We start from the raw sequence: 14304 nt of genomic DNA on the forward strand, positions 1-14304 counted from the left end.
GGTAGCATATCTCGGGGAGGGAGGACAGTGGTAGCATATCTCAGGGAGGGAGGACAGTGGCAGCATATCTCGGGGGGGGGGGCAGAGTGGCAGCATGTTTTTTGGTGCTTTTTTAAAGAAAAAAACTTTTTCTTTAAAAAAGCACCAAACTTTTAGGGTGCGGCCTATATACGGGGGCGGCCTATATCCGAGCCAATACGGTAATTTTTCTGGGAATGCTAAATTGCCGTGTGGCATAAAGCAGGTACTCACGGGATGTTAGAAACAGAAAAGGGTTTCTTAAAAACCTCCAGATTAAAAAATTGAGATCCACGATAGTTAATTTGCTGGACATGCCAGAGAATATTTCTTCTAAGAGAAACAGCACCTTTAAAGGTCGAGATGCATGACCGATACTTTCCAATGTAAAGTGATATTCTCAGAAGGTTTAATTCTCTAAAAGGCATTCGATTAAGAACCACTTTCCCTGTCCCTCGGGACTTCAAAGGGTTATCACCCGCTATGGAAAACATTCTAAATTAACAACAAAAAAAGCATTGGTCAGAGCCCAATAAAAAAAAGAGAGAAATCTTACAAACAATGATCAATACATAAGCAATATGTAGAATAATTAATAGCAGCTGTCACAGTATATGCCCAAAGTTGATGTCCTAAATATCTAGACCAAATCAATGTTTGCAGGAGCAAAAAAAAAAGAAAAAGGAATCCATCAATCGTGTTCTGCCAATAAACTCAAATTTGAAGCTGGTAAATAGGGAGGGAGGAACGTCATATAAAAATGATCTCCAGCTTATAATACATCTCAACCAGCCTGAGGTCAGTTTGCGTCTCTCAGTGCAGGCTCAATTGGGTATGCAGGCTGCAGAGTGCAGCTAAATCCCAGCATTGATGTTTAAATCTCATATTACTAAAGGGCATATGACATATGCCCCCAATACAGTTAGCAAATTCACTCCACCTAAAATTAGATATAAGGGGTCATGCAATTCCAAGCTGATCATTGTAGCATGTATCGATCGAGGAGGATGACCACATCTGCCATGTTTTCCAGGACACATATACTTTTCACATATTGATATAAAGTTGCGCCCTGCAGTGTGTAGTAATTGGTTCCCTTCCATGAGGTAAATATTTCACCCACTGCAAGTTACCTGTGCTGGTCAGCTATACACAAAACCTATACAATATATGTCCTAGGAAACATGGCCAATGTGGTCATCCTACCTTTGCACTTTTTGGAGTGGTGAATGACCTGATAAGTGAAACAGTCAGTCATCGTTCAAGGTCACATACTTAGTTGCATATGAGTATAACATACATAAGGGGCAGATATTTTACATTTTACAGATGCCAGAAAAGCAAATAATGAGTGGCTTCTGCATGAAATTAGTTAGTGCTCCTCATCACCAAATACCAAGCATGTTCTTACATACAATAGAGCAAGTAACAGTGTTGCAGCCAAATATCAGATGATAACCTATGATGTACAGCTGCAGATGAAATACAATGTAAGAGCCACTGTGATAAAACGCATGCATTTATTCATGTCTCATATATACACACAACATATACCTAAGCACAGTTTTTATCGTTTGCTGTTGTAACCGATGAAAGTATCTCTTTTTTTTTACTATCCAATAATCCCTTATAAATCCTTCATTTGGGTAGCACCTCATTAAAGGGAAACCCCATACAACTTTTCTTCTAGGAGAAGCTGTAACACCAGAGCTGTAACGCACTACTAGTGCCCCCTCACTTGTTGGGGGTTGGAAAAAGAAGGCAAATGCATGAGAGGATGATTCTGATGACACACTAAGTTGGTCATTGATGATGAGCTGGCCTCAGTCTGTAACAGCAGACACATACTTGGATGACAAGGATTTCAAACCCACAACTGCTTTTCTAAAGAAAGAGGTGGATTTTTAATGAGCATACACACTTTAAAAATGTAAAATATATATATTTTTTATATGAAAATCACAGTATTCTGGTATTGATCTGTTACAGTGCTCAGCACACCCTTAGCACCAGGAAACCATGACAACTATAAACCACTTACTGGCACCCACGGTTTGCAGGGCTGCCATCATGGATCCAGTGGAGCGATATGCAGGAAAGCATAGTGTGCCGGATTCACAATGGCAGCAGCGTAGAGGACCAGAGGGGTAGTAGTGTATGTGAGTGTGAGTGTGTGTATACTGTAGAGTCAGAGTCAGCGTGTATGTGTGTATATGTATAGTGCCAGAGTCAGAATGTCTACTGTATTATAGTGCCAGATTCAGTGTGTAAGTGTCCATAGTGTGAATTTTTATATATGTGTATTGTTAGTCAGTGTGTGTGCATAAGAGTGTGGAGGTAGCATGTATGGAGTTGTTTATGTTACAGTATGGCATTAGCGAGAGTGTGTATGTCAGCATATAGTGTTAGAGTAGTGTTTGTATAGGTGTATGGTGTTAGCATGTGTGTACACGAGCGTAAAATGTTAGCATGTGTGTGTGTTACTGTAGTGTGTAAGTGTTTGTAAATGTATGTTAGTGTATGGCAAGGCTCAACAAACCCTGGGCCCCAAGTTGGATAATATATGAAAATTAAAACATGATTGGGGAAGAAAAAAAAAAAACGTTGACCCCCTGATCTGTTGATGCTTGCTTTTCTGGTAATCAAAAGGTTATGATAGGTAGTTTATATTTTGTAAGCCTTCTACATATATCTTTGAAATCACCCCCCCCCCTCGTCTGTCGAGTAAAGAACTTGGCTGCTTGGACTATTCTGTTTTTGACATTTCACAGCATAATCTGTTGGGGGTGAAAAGGAGACAGGTGGTAGCGTTAACGTTTTAAAAATACACGTCTGCTTTATGGAAATGTGAAGATGTTCCCCTGCACAAATGGAGCATTGCCAATATCATCAAGGTGTGAGAAAGAAGTTAGCACATTCTAAAGCACAAGGTTAGGCAGAGGGCAAAAGCAGACACTGTGTATTGCGCGGTGCTACAGGGTACACTTTTAATCTCAATGGGACCCGCAGTGATTAGTAGAACAATGTCTTGCAGACTCTTTTGACAGTGAAAGAGATAACAGCTTAAGTTTCCATTCAAAAACCAAGACTATTTATTTGGCACAATATATGTTGACTGCTTTCACCCTGTATCACATTAAGAAGACGCTAACTCTCTTTGCTGCGGTGATATAGGTCACTGCCGTCTCCAGAGCATTATATGATATATTAAATAAATTAAAACTACATTCTCCCCATGGAAAACCAAGATGGACCTTGGTTCATGCCTTGATCATGCGCTTTGAAGCTTAGTAAATTCACAGGTGCACCTAGTATTGGCTACCCCCACTTAGAATGGACATTACTTCTAGAAGAATTGAAAACAATCATTGGAGTCTAGTCTTGAGGGTATGTTGGATATGCCTCTGTTGGGAAAACAGGTAGAATAGATTATTAAAGAATGTTATTGCCAGTTTACAGGATAGTCCTAGCCAGTTTTAGGTGTGAAGGGGTACCCAAGGTGGCAATTTAATCTGTGATCTGCTTACGCAAGGACCTTCAAAATTAACTGATCCATTGACCTTTGAAAATAAACGAGTCAACATCTTCAGCATTTAATTGGTTCTTTAATCAGCACAACTGATACGCAAACAAGCCAAGATTTCAGTTGTCCTACGCTATGTCTCTTGGGATCATTTTAACAGATCAGTAGACAAGAAGTACGTTTGAAACATCAATGAATAAACCCCAAACTGTATGAATCAAAGAATCAGACCACTGATCAAGATTTCTGTAAAAACCCCTAATATTACAGGTTATACCCTTGTTCATAGATAAGGCCAGAATAATCCCTAATAGGGAAATGCTCATCAGTAAAGAAAAGTTGGCTTTCATTGTCCAAACCACAAGCAGGACAAGGTCTCAAAAATTACAGTTTAAAGTTACACAACTTAACTTGTTTTCATCACCAAAACAAGATGGGCGGCCAAACACTTTATCCTCATCAGCGAGTTATAGATAGGTAAAATATTTTATTTCACCACATTATTTATGCATTATATCAGTGAAGACCCCTTTTTACCGATTAAACCCCACTTTGACGTATAGCTAATAAAGCCAATTTCTAGGTTAGCGATAACAAGGATAAGTGTAGAACAAAGTTTAAGGAAAATACATTATAGTAATATATAAACAGAGCTTCAGCCTTATCAATAACATTAAAAAATAAAAATCATTCAAAAACTGTAGTTTTGCACCGGTTACCCTAAAACAAAAGTTGCCACAAAAGAAACTTCAGGTAAACAACGGGGTAGTGTTCCACCACACAGGGGGGCTTTGTAAAATGCAGGCATTGTATAGTCATATACCAACATACAAAAGCCTATTAACAAACACACAATCGCACACACAGACATTATATACAATCATAAAGCCGACAGATGCTAGTTTGGCTAGCCTGTCCGTCACACAAGCAGTGTTCAGAATCGCACACAAAGCCGCACAAATGACTCTTTGCATACAGACCCAGAGATGTACCAATGGAGTAGTCAGAGAAGACAGGGAGAGAGACTGAAATAGAAAGCATCTGGATATCCTAGAGCAGGAGAAATAGTCACACATAGGGACCAACAGCACAACAGAGAGACGCAAACAAGGTAAGACAGACAGAGAAGCTTAAGGGCAAACAGCAGTGTCAATTTTGGGACGGAGCGAGAGGTAGAGAGTCTAGAACGTGCAAATAGGGATGGCACGGTGACAAGCAGAGTGAGAGACAGTTTGGGGACAGAGAGAGGTACCGGGGGGGACAGACATATGTAGCTGAACAAAACACATTGAGAAATGGGAGAGGGCTAGACAGAAAAAAGAGAGAGGGGGAGAGACCGAGGACACAGAGGGGTGGAGATGTTCTTTTCTCAAATAATACAGGCTGGTACCCAATGGTTAGCGGTAATTTCTGGGGGTATAGAAACCATGTCCCTGAATTATAATAATATAGAACTTCATAAATCATGATTGTCAGCTGTCCGCATGAAGAGCTTCTGCAGCTACCAACACATTTAAGTTGCAAAAGACGCCTACAATTCTTTATGCTTGTTACGATGGCTACTGTCGGTCTGATATCTGGACCGCTTGCCCTCCAGTGAGATGCTGCCAGCCTGCCCCTGCAGGTAATTACGGTTTGGAAATGCTGCTGACGGATCGGTTCCTCTGTCCACATTTTGCACGGCTCTTGTGCTTTTGCATAAATGAACGTTTTGTCTGGCAGATGCATTATTGTTTTAATGTAATCGATACAACATGGTAAAAAAGCGAGCACCGTTTTTGCCTACGCTGCACCTCCTCCCCTAACCCGTCTGTATTTTAAGAGCTTGGATGGCTGGGTACAAACAGAACGCCAGCTTCACCCCCCCTCCCATGCAAAGTATGGCAAGACTCAACCTGCCCAAACTCAGAATAATGTCTTTTACGTGCATTGCCTTTACAGAGCTGGGATCAAAGCTGCTACGGAACATTACGGCATTACATGTATACGTTACGGGTTTCCCACCCGTCCTCAGCTGCAAGGCAATCTCGTAGTTTTACGTGGCAATTTAAATGGGCCCTTGTGCTTTTTATAATTTTCCATAAACAACCTGTTATGAGGCCAGAGGGCATGAGACGAACTCTAATCTGCCTATAGGAGCGTGACAGCACAGCTGTGATTGCATACACTATGCCATTCATGCCTAGCGTTAACTCGTCCCTATGTTCACAATGGCCTGCAATGCCTTTGGGGACCCTCGACAGGAAAGAATTAAGGTGCCACAGTACTGCTCAGAGAATAAACATCTATCTCCCTCTCTCTTTCTCTCGTATATATATATATATATATATATATATGAGAGAATATTTGCCCTTTTTCTTTTTTAGCTGCACATAGTAAAACACTGTTTTTTATTTTTCCTTAGACCGTTGCAATGTATTAAAAATAAATATTTACAAGTGCATGTTTGTTCCTTAAAAACTTACAAAGATCAAAGCTGAAGTCCCACTCTGAATATGTTAAATATTTATGTAGCAATTCGATTGTGACCTAACGCTTTATAAGGATGTGTGTGTGTGTGTGTGCATGGGAGGGGTGGGGGGTAGCCTCCAGATCACCTATGAACTTGGCCCACATGACACAAGGCATCTGCCCTCTGGCCTGCTGTGATTTTAATGATCTGGGCCAGCACCAGCCAACCGCTTGTCCACTAGGACATTATAGCCGGCAGCTGCTGTGAAATCTCAGAGTCAAAACGACGAGAAAAAAATATTTATATATATATATAGAGAGAGAGAGACAAATGTCTGCTTCCCAAAGTTGGCCCCCAGCTTGACAAAAAAAGGGCAGGTAACAATGGTTCTTTTTTTCCCTGAGAAGTTCTACGGCTTCATAAGCCAATTAGTTCCAGAACGGATCCGGACCGAGCTGACTGCTGCATTCCACTATTATTAGGGTATCTCCAGCTTTGTCTAAGCCTTCTATATCTACATAGATGAACTCTGACGGCTATTGGGGGCCTGATATTTAGGCCACAAACAATAATTATGCTTCTCTCAACGTACAAGCTGCCAGCCTCATAGATTACCTCTCTACTGCCGGAGGGGCCGGGATGACAATACATTGCTGGCCCTTACAGCAATGAGGGGGTAACTCAACCTCTGTCCTAGAGGTTTATTAGATTTTCTGCAGCGCATCGAGAACATAAAACCCAGCGATAAAGTGATTAATGGAGCAATGCCTTGTGGGTCTCTTTAGCAAGGAACAGGTCAATGGAGTGGTGCCCTACAGCATTATTGCAGGGAAAGAAGTTTAACCCTTTCACGGCTCTCCAATACGTGTCCAGTTGTAAAAGTAGAGAAGGTGTCGGCAAATTGAAAGGCAGAATATGGCTCAGTATAATATATACATTCCTACAGATGACTTCAGTGTACTATAAATAAAAGCCATGCACTGCCGCACAAACATAATGAATATGTACACGCTAGTGCCATTCCACGGAGCGGTCTTAGAGCTTATGCATTTGTTTTACATTTGGCCATTTCCCACTTTTGCCTCTAGCTAGTAAAAGCCCCTGTGTTTGATATGCAAGCAGCTTGCAGGATCATTTAGCTGTTGCTCTCACAGCTACGAAAAAGGTGTTTAATGCATTAACTTGCGTGCATACATAGTGATAGTTTTAACTTACCCAAAGGGCAATATCGAAGGGGCCCCAAACCTCCTGGGCACTGCCAATCAAATGTCCATAAAAGCGTCAGCACCCATCACAATGGGATCTAGCAGATTTCCAGCAGTGGAGCGATTTCTCCAAGTCCCTTAATACCTTCGGTTATTACCCAGATGCCAGACTGAAAGTTCAAGGAGCTGGTGATTAGCTGCACATCAGTCTCATTTGGCTTCTTCTGTCCATCAGAATCCAAGATCAGTAACACAATCCCAGGCGAAGGAGGGGGGGGTGGATGGGCTGCTACAGTGGAGATCTCCAGGTCAAAAAGTCACCTGGGGACAGAGGTTCCAATGCACAACACTCCAGGAGCCCCTGCAAGACAATCAGCTGTACACCTGCAAATGTGTGCATGTATCTGGGCATCTCCTACGCCAGGCCAGGGTGTACATCACAGCATGTGCCATCCATATACAAAACACATCATGCAATCAATCCTATAAGGTCAGGATGTGTTTCCTGATTTTCACAGTCTCTGTATCTCAAGGTCTGTGTGTCTCCCATTGTCTCCCAGTGAAGCTGATCTGATCTGTATTGTATCTGTATGTATATATATATGTATATATATATATCCCTATATGTGCCAATCCCTTAGTCCATCCCTTACCTCTCCCCCTCTCCTGCTCCTTTGCCTCTATATGCTCCTCTCCCAGTATCTGAGTTTCTCCTCTACCTGCAGCATCACGAGCTCCAGTTCAGCACCAAGTCCGTGGCCAAACTCTCTCCTTCAATTCCCTTATTCCATGCCTGTCTCGCCGCAGCCAATAGAATAGAAAGACACACCCCTAGCGCCTGGCGATTGGCTCAAAACCTCCCTGGGGCGAGAGTTGATTGGATGAGATCGTTCTCTTGGCTTTAACCCTTCGCAGCTTGCTGTACGCTGCATTGATGAACAATATCTTGTATAGAATTACATCGGGTAAAGGGGGAGAGAGAGAGTTAGGGCTGCAGCTGCCTGGATTTACAAATCTATTAAGTCTCTTATTTCCACTTAAAGTAGAGGAGTTTGAAACCAATTGTTCTGCAATCCCTGATCCTTAATGTAATAAGACACCCAGGAGATGATATATCATATAATAACAATTCCAAAGCTGCAATTCTTGCTTCAACGCTGCTTTCCTTATAAAAAGGGACAGGGAAGTAACATGAAAACACAATCATTGCTGTAATACTGGCTGGATGAAATATTGATGTGAAATTGAGTTATCCCTGTATCTCTACAGTGTATACATGTTATTTTAGATCAGATTTCCCTGTGTCCTAAAATGTGAATGGCTTGGAAGATGAAAATATCAGAGAGACTAAAGGGATGTTATTATGTACAGCATGGGGGGGAACCGAAGAGAGAGGGGAGATGTGACGGAAACATTTAAATACCCTAAAGGGATTAAATATAGTACAAGAGACGTTTATTTCAAAGGAGGAGAAATGCTAGAACAAGAGGTCATATGATAGAGGATCAGGGGTAATGTAAAGAAGCTTTGATTTACTAAGAGGTGGTGGATAAGTAGACCAGCTACCCAGTAGAAGTGGTAGAGGCTAATACAGTAAGGGAACTTAAACACGTATGGGATAGGCATAAAGTTATCCTGAATCTAAGACAAGACCAGGGACTGATTAGAGTCTCTACATCAGACTAAATGGGCCGAATGGTTCTTATTTGCCTTTAAATTCTGCGTTTCTGTGCCTTTTACTCCGTGTACTCAGAGCTGCAGAGGTGGCCTGAACACCAAATTCTGCTTTCCAAGGACAGCCTTAATTTCGTCCCCAGTGGTTGTTCTAATGAGCCTAATTGACACAGGCCAAAAAAAAATAACGTGGCTGCAAAGATTACAGAACATTTCAAGGGTGCTTGTATGCATCCTCTACTGAAAGAGCAAAACACACTTCAGCTTTAAAAGGTACATTTTCTTTTACTTATGGCACCTAAATGCGTTTCCTAACAGTATGCAAAATATTAGTCATTTCGCTCTAGCTGGTGAATTACGCTGGTTTTATGGAAAACTACTTGCACAGACAATAAGCATTTCCTTTGGGTTTAAGACAGCTGCTCCTATTATATACTTTTTTTTCTTCTCCTCCATTGCTTTTCTGCATGGCGAAGATGTGCATTTGAAGATAATTATTCAGCATGTAATGTCTACAGATCGGGTCGCCTCCCTGTTTTCTCCAAGAATGACAATGGGTGGGTGAAATGTTCATCAAGCACAAAGTGGGTATTCTCCTTCTGTCCATGCGATGAGACTTGGTCTGTGGTTTTTATTAATACGTTCCGCATGCCCTGGCTCTGTGCGCTAGAAACACATATTGATGCATTAACCCTTGAGAGTCAGCATTGACCCCTGAAAACATTGATGGTATATCTGGAAATTGTCACTGTACATAGAGCCAAGTACTGACTCAAATGATTTGTACCTGGGAGCTCTCCAGCTGTAAATCTAGCAATGGACATAATTCCTTTGGTTGTGTCTTGCCCCATCCAGGAGGTGGCGCTACCATATAACCCAATTATGGGGCTCCTCCAGGTTCCTATTGGTTCAAGAGCCCCTTTATATGATGTGGGATATATGAGAAACATAACAAATATGATACAACAATGTATCAATTCATAAACACACATACAATAGAAACATAGACTCCGTTCGGTCCATCTAGTTCACCCATTTAAGACTCAAACCTTAATCAGCCCTTGGTCTCATCATATATTTAAGATAGCTTCATATCTATCCCACACATGTTCCCTCACTGTTTTAGGCTTTACCACTTCCGATGGGAGGCTGTTCTACTTATCTACCACTCTCACTCGATGCTATGTATTTTTTTGTTCAATAAGATCCCTCATTCATAGCTTATATTAGAAATTAGCCCATTAAGTCTCTTCCTCTGACCCCATCCCATATGGACATCATTTAGGGAGTGCCTGAAGTAGACTCACTGGCACCAAAAGAGTTAATCTCTTGGCTATAGTAGCCATGGATAATGTAGTATTGTGACTGCAGCACACTAGACACAATTATCTATAATGAACCTGTATCTTAAACCATTGGGGCATAGGAAAGATTAATGCACAGGTTTTGTTTCCCTGCAAATGAAAGGGTTATGTTCTTAATCTCCATTGTATAACTTTAACAAACAAGTAATACGCCTGTACAATTTGCAATATAAAACCCGGCGAGTTGAGCATAGCACAGCAGTAATAACTGGTAAAGCGAAGGAAAGTAAAATTGTCTTTACAAAAAAAGGAAATAAATGCGGTCAGCTGCAGACAAAATAAATCAATAAAAAAAGAATTACTGTATATCAGGTGATAGTCTCAAACACTACAAATAATTTAAAAAACACATTATCCACGAACCATAAAATAAGCAAAGAATAAAGGGAAACGTGCTTTCACATTTAAAGTATATATTAATTTAATGACCTTTTTTCACGATTTTGACTTTAATTGCACTATAATATACAGTGCATTAAGGATTCATATAAATATAACTGCAGAGCAAATCAGTATCCCTATCATCAGGTACATAAGGAATATATCTATATATATATATATATATATATATATATATATATATATATAAAGATATAGATATTTAGGTATATAAATAGGTTACCTACTCCGGTTGGATACATGCAGAAATAAAAATCTAATCCACATTAATTTTTGTAATGTTCCAATTATTGGCCGCACATTAATTTTATGATCAGTAAGTTTAAAGAACAAGTGAGGTTTATATTCAGGCCAATTCATAATATGACAGAGGCAGCGTCATTCCATGAACATTTATGAGACTGCGTGAGAAAAAGAAAATGTAATGTTTGGGGTTAATATTGGTTAAATCTTACAATGTTGTCTTTGGGAAAGAATACTAAGAGTTAAAGGTGTTCTCAGAAACATCATCCCAAACCTTTCCCAGAAACAATCATTTAATCATGTAAAACATTGCTGCATTCAGAGATTTTGCCGAGAACATGTAATTCTCATGTGACGCAAAAGCAGGCACTGACGGGCTGTTGCCATGGAAAACTGAAAGAGCATCTTAAAAGTTTCTGTGCAGTTTGTGTGTGGTTAATTCTTCAGAAGAAGGAAGGAGTAAAGTAACAGATCTGCTAAGGTTTATTTGTTTAATGAATGTTCCTCTAGGTGCAACAGCACCTTGTGCTAGGAAAACACAGGGCAAACTCCAAAGGGAGCCTGAACGTACATATTTATTAATCCGTCTAACCTATCCGGTGTCAGTGTTTCTATCTGGTTGTTTAAACAGGACTATGCAAGTATGACAGAGGTCATATAATATAGGTAGCATGGACATCAATAGAATAAACGGATAATTGCAGTCCCTCTGTATATAGTATCAACCATAAAGACTTACTTTACACTGAGCGCAATTTAGTAATGCCGGCACATTAGAAATGGGTGGCTCATTTTATTAACAGAAAAGTGATATATTGTGTGTATTCACCATGTTTTCACTTCTGGTAGAATGATTTGCTTTACATGCTATTCCCGATATGGCCACTGGGGGCACCAAGCAAACTGTGCCTATAATGCAAAACGAAAACTGCACTTTAAAGAGCCGACAATCTGATTGCTTGCTAGCATATGCAAAGATTTTAAGAGATTAGTTTACACAACCGCTCGCAATATACTTTCACTATGTTTTGCATGTGTGATATGGTTAGATTCTGAGAATATACTATAAGTAATATATTATGGTATTCCATTTTGTGTTAATGCCAGAGCGAAAATGCATTTGCGTGTTACATTGAATCAATGATATTGAATATTCAAAGCAATTATCTGCAGATTTTTCAACTACTAAAATATTGGTGATTTGCAATCAAAGGTACAGTTATTGGTAAGGTTGCTTTGTTACATGTTGTGGTTACGTGTTAAAAAAAGCATTGGCAACCTGCAGCCTCAGAAGTGTTGTTGAACTACAGTGAATATAATGGAGCGAGCTAAAGCCTGAATAATATCCATAAAAAGGCATTCAAAATAACAGATTATGGAGCTGGTTGACTTGTGCAGCTGGCAGCATGGCCTGAGTATTGCGCTAGAAAAATTACCAGCCAATGTATAGATCAAATAAATAAACACTTTGTTACTTATTTGTTTTCCCTAGTATGTGTGCCAAGAGATGGTTGTGATCACAAAGGGCCACTTTGGCCCTTCAGGCCCTGGGAGGAATACCTGTCATGGATCCTTACCAGAGGGAAGTCTTTGGGAGAATAATTGCAACAAAGAAGCTCCTGTAGCTTCAGAGTCAGTACATAGACCTCTTTGTTTATTAGTCCTGCTGTGTTTGTAAGGAAGTGTGATGATTTAGTTCATTATGGAAGCAGCAAGTTACAAAGAAGGCCAGGAGCCAAATACAGCCACATTTGCACAGGAAAACACATGGATAGATCGATTTTGTGGTTACAAAAGAATCTCAGTTCAAATGATTATGCATTTTTGGTTTGTGAAACCAAACTTCCGAACATTTCCAACTGACCCGCATCATAGTGATAAAATGCACTTTTAATTAGTAAGATAATAGAATGGCTACTCCCCCTGTAATGGTAAAAAGGAATCTTCAAAAGAGAAAGGCATTTTCTTGTTTCTCTTCCTTTTTTCTTGTTTTTCAATTATTTTTACTCCATTATCACTTTTATGTGCGCAACACCTAGGGGGTATTACTCCGTTTTTGCAACTGTCTTAATTTTATACGTGACGTGGAACGTGTTCTTTGATGTTTTTCAGCAGCACTAAAAGTGTCTACATATATTTTACAAAAAGTAGCAAAAATAATAATATATGTTTTCTACACCTTATTGCACTTTTAATTAACATTACTGGTAAATGACCAACAGCCAGTTCATAGAAAACTTGATGGTTAAACAACTCAAAATAGACCAGCTAATACATGTTTTGTGAGCATTTATAGATTTTTGTACCTCCCATCAGCCCCTCTTTATGATGGAAAGTCCATTTTTGGGACCCAAGTCCATCTGTCCCTCTTTTGTTGGAGCTAATTATACTTGGGGGCATTAGTGTATCATGGTGTTCCACACTCATAATAGCATGTAAAGAAGGAGCAGGAAATGTTTTTCTAAAACGAATAATTACAATCAACTGCTTTTCTTCTAAATTCCATATGTTTTTATATAAATGTCCATCTATAGCTCAGGAAAGTAGACCTAGTAAAATTAAGCCCTGCCTCTAAAACAGCAACTCTCGGGTCAGAGATAGAATCGGGTGAAATTCTACTTCCTTGGGTCTCCAGGTCACTCTCTTCTTTCTTCTCTTTGTACTCTCAATCCCCTTACTCGGCTAGCCCCACCCACTCATAAAACCACTCCCTCAAAAGAGGGAGTGACCAAATTGCCTACCCTGGGATGGTAGGTCTACCCTTATCCATACCTCTAACTATGACCCCTGAAACAAAAATGTCAATTAGGCTATTTGAGGAGATAACAGTGTAAAAATGAGATGTGTCCTGGAAGAAAAATGTGATATGGGAACACTAATCAAAATATATCTGTATTTTTTCTTCATGAGCAGACAGGCCCGGATTGGCCATCAGGCACACCAGGCAAATGCCCATGGACTGGTGCCCAACAACACCTCCAGCCATCCTATTTCAGCTCAATGCAGCCACCATTTGTATACCATTTGCGGTTGATATAAATGCACAGAGTATGATTGCATGTATACAGTAAATGGCCTCACACGTGCAATTTAGCAGCTGCTGGCCTTAAATTGCCAGGAGAGATTTTTTTCGCTACCAGTCCCATCCCGAGAGCAGCGTGTCCTAATACATCCAGGTTGATGAGCAGCAATACACGCTAACACTACCCTTGTTTTTTTCCTGCATATTACAGCCATTTCTACTTTTCATGGCTACAAGGAACGTTTACCATGCTTTGCAGTCTGACTTACAAAAACTATTTGAAAAGCCCCATTATGGGTTACCAGGCTACCTGCCTCACAATTCAGAAAGGTACAGAGTCCTGATTGCTGCTATTGCCCCATGTACGGTATATGCTCCAGGCCACCGCTGGTTGGGGAGCTTTA

At 40.3% G+C, this 14304-nt stretch overlaps 1 protein-coding gene across 1 annotated transcript in view; it reads right to left on the reverse strand.

Moving 5' to 3' along the window:
• The window catches only part of BRINP2 (BMP/retinoic acid inducible neural specific 2), an 80529-nt gene extending 72765 nt beyond the window's left edge, over positions 1-7764 (reverse strand). Inside the window, exon 1 of the mRNA XM_053468702.1 lies at positions 7209-7764. The gene's annotated coding sequence lies outside the window, so the exon portion shown is untranslated. The remainder of the gene's footprint in view (positions 1-7208) is intronic.
• Positions 7765-14304: the final 6540 nt, after the last annotated feature.

The sequence above is a fragment of the Spea bombifrons genome, chromosome 6, assembly GCF_027358695.1.
Source record: "Spea bombifrons isolate aSpeBom1 chromosome 6, aSpeBom1.2.pri, whole genome shotgun sequence".
In the NCBI taxonomy this organism is placed as follows: Eukaryota; Metazoa; Chordata; class Amphibia; order Anura; family Pelobatidae; genus Spea; species Spea bombifrons.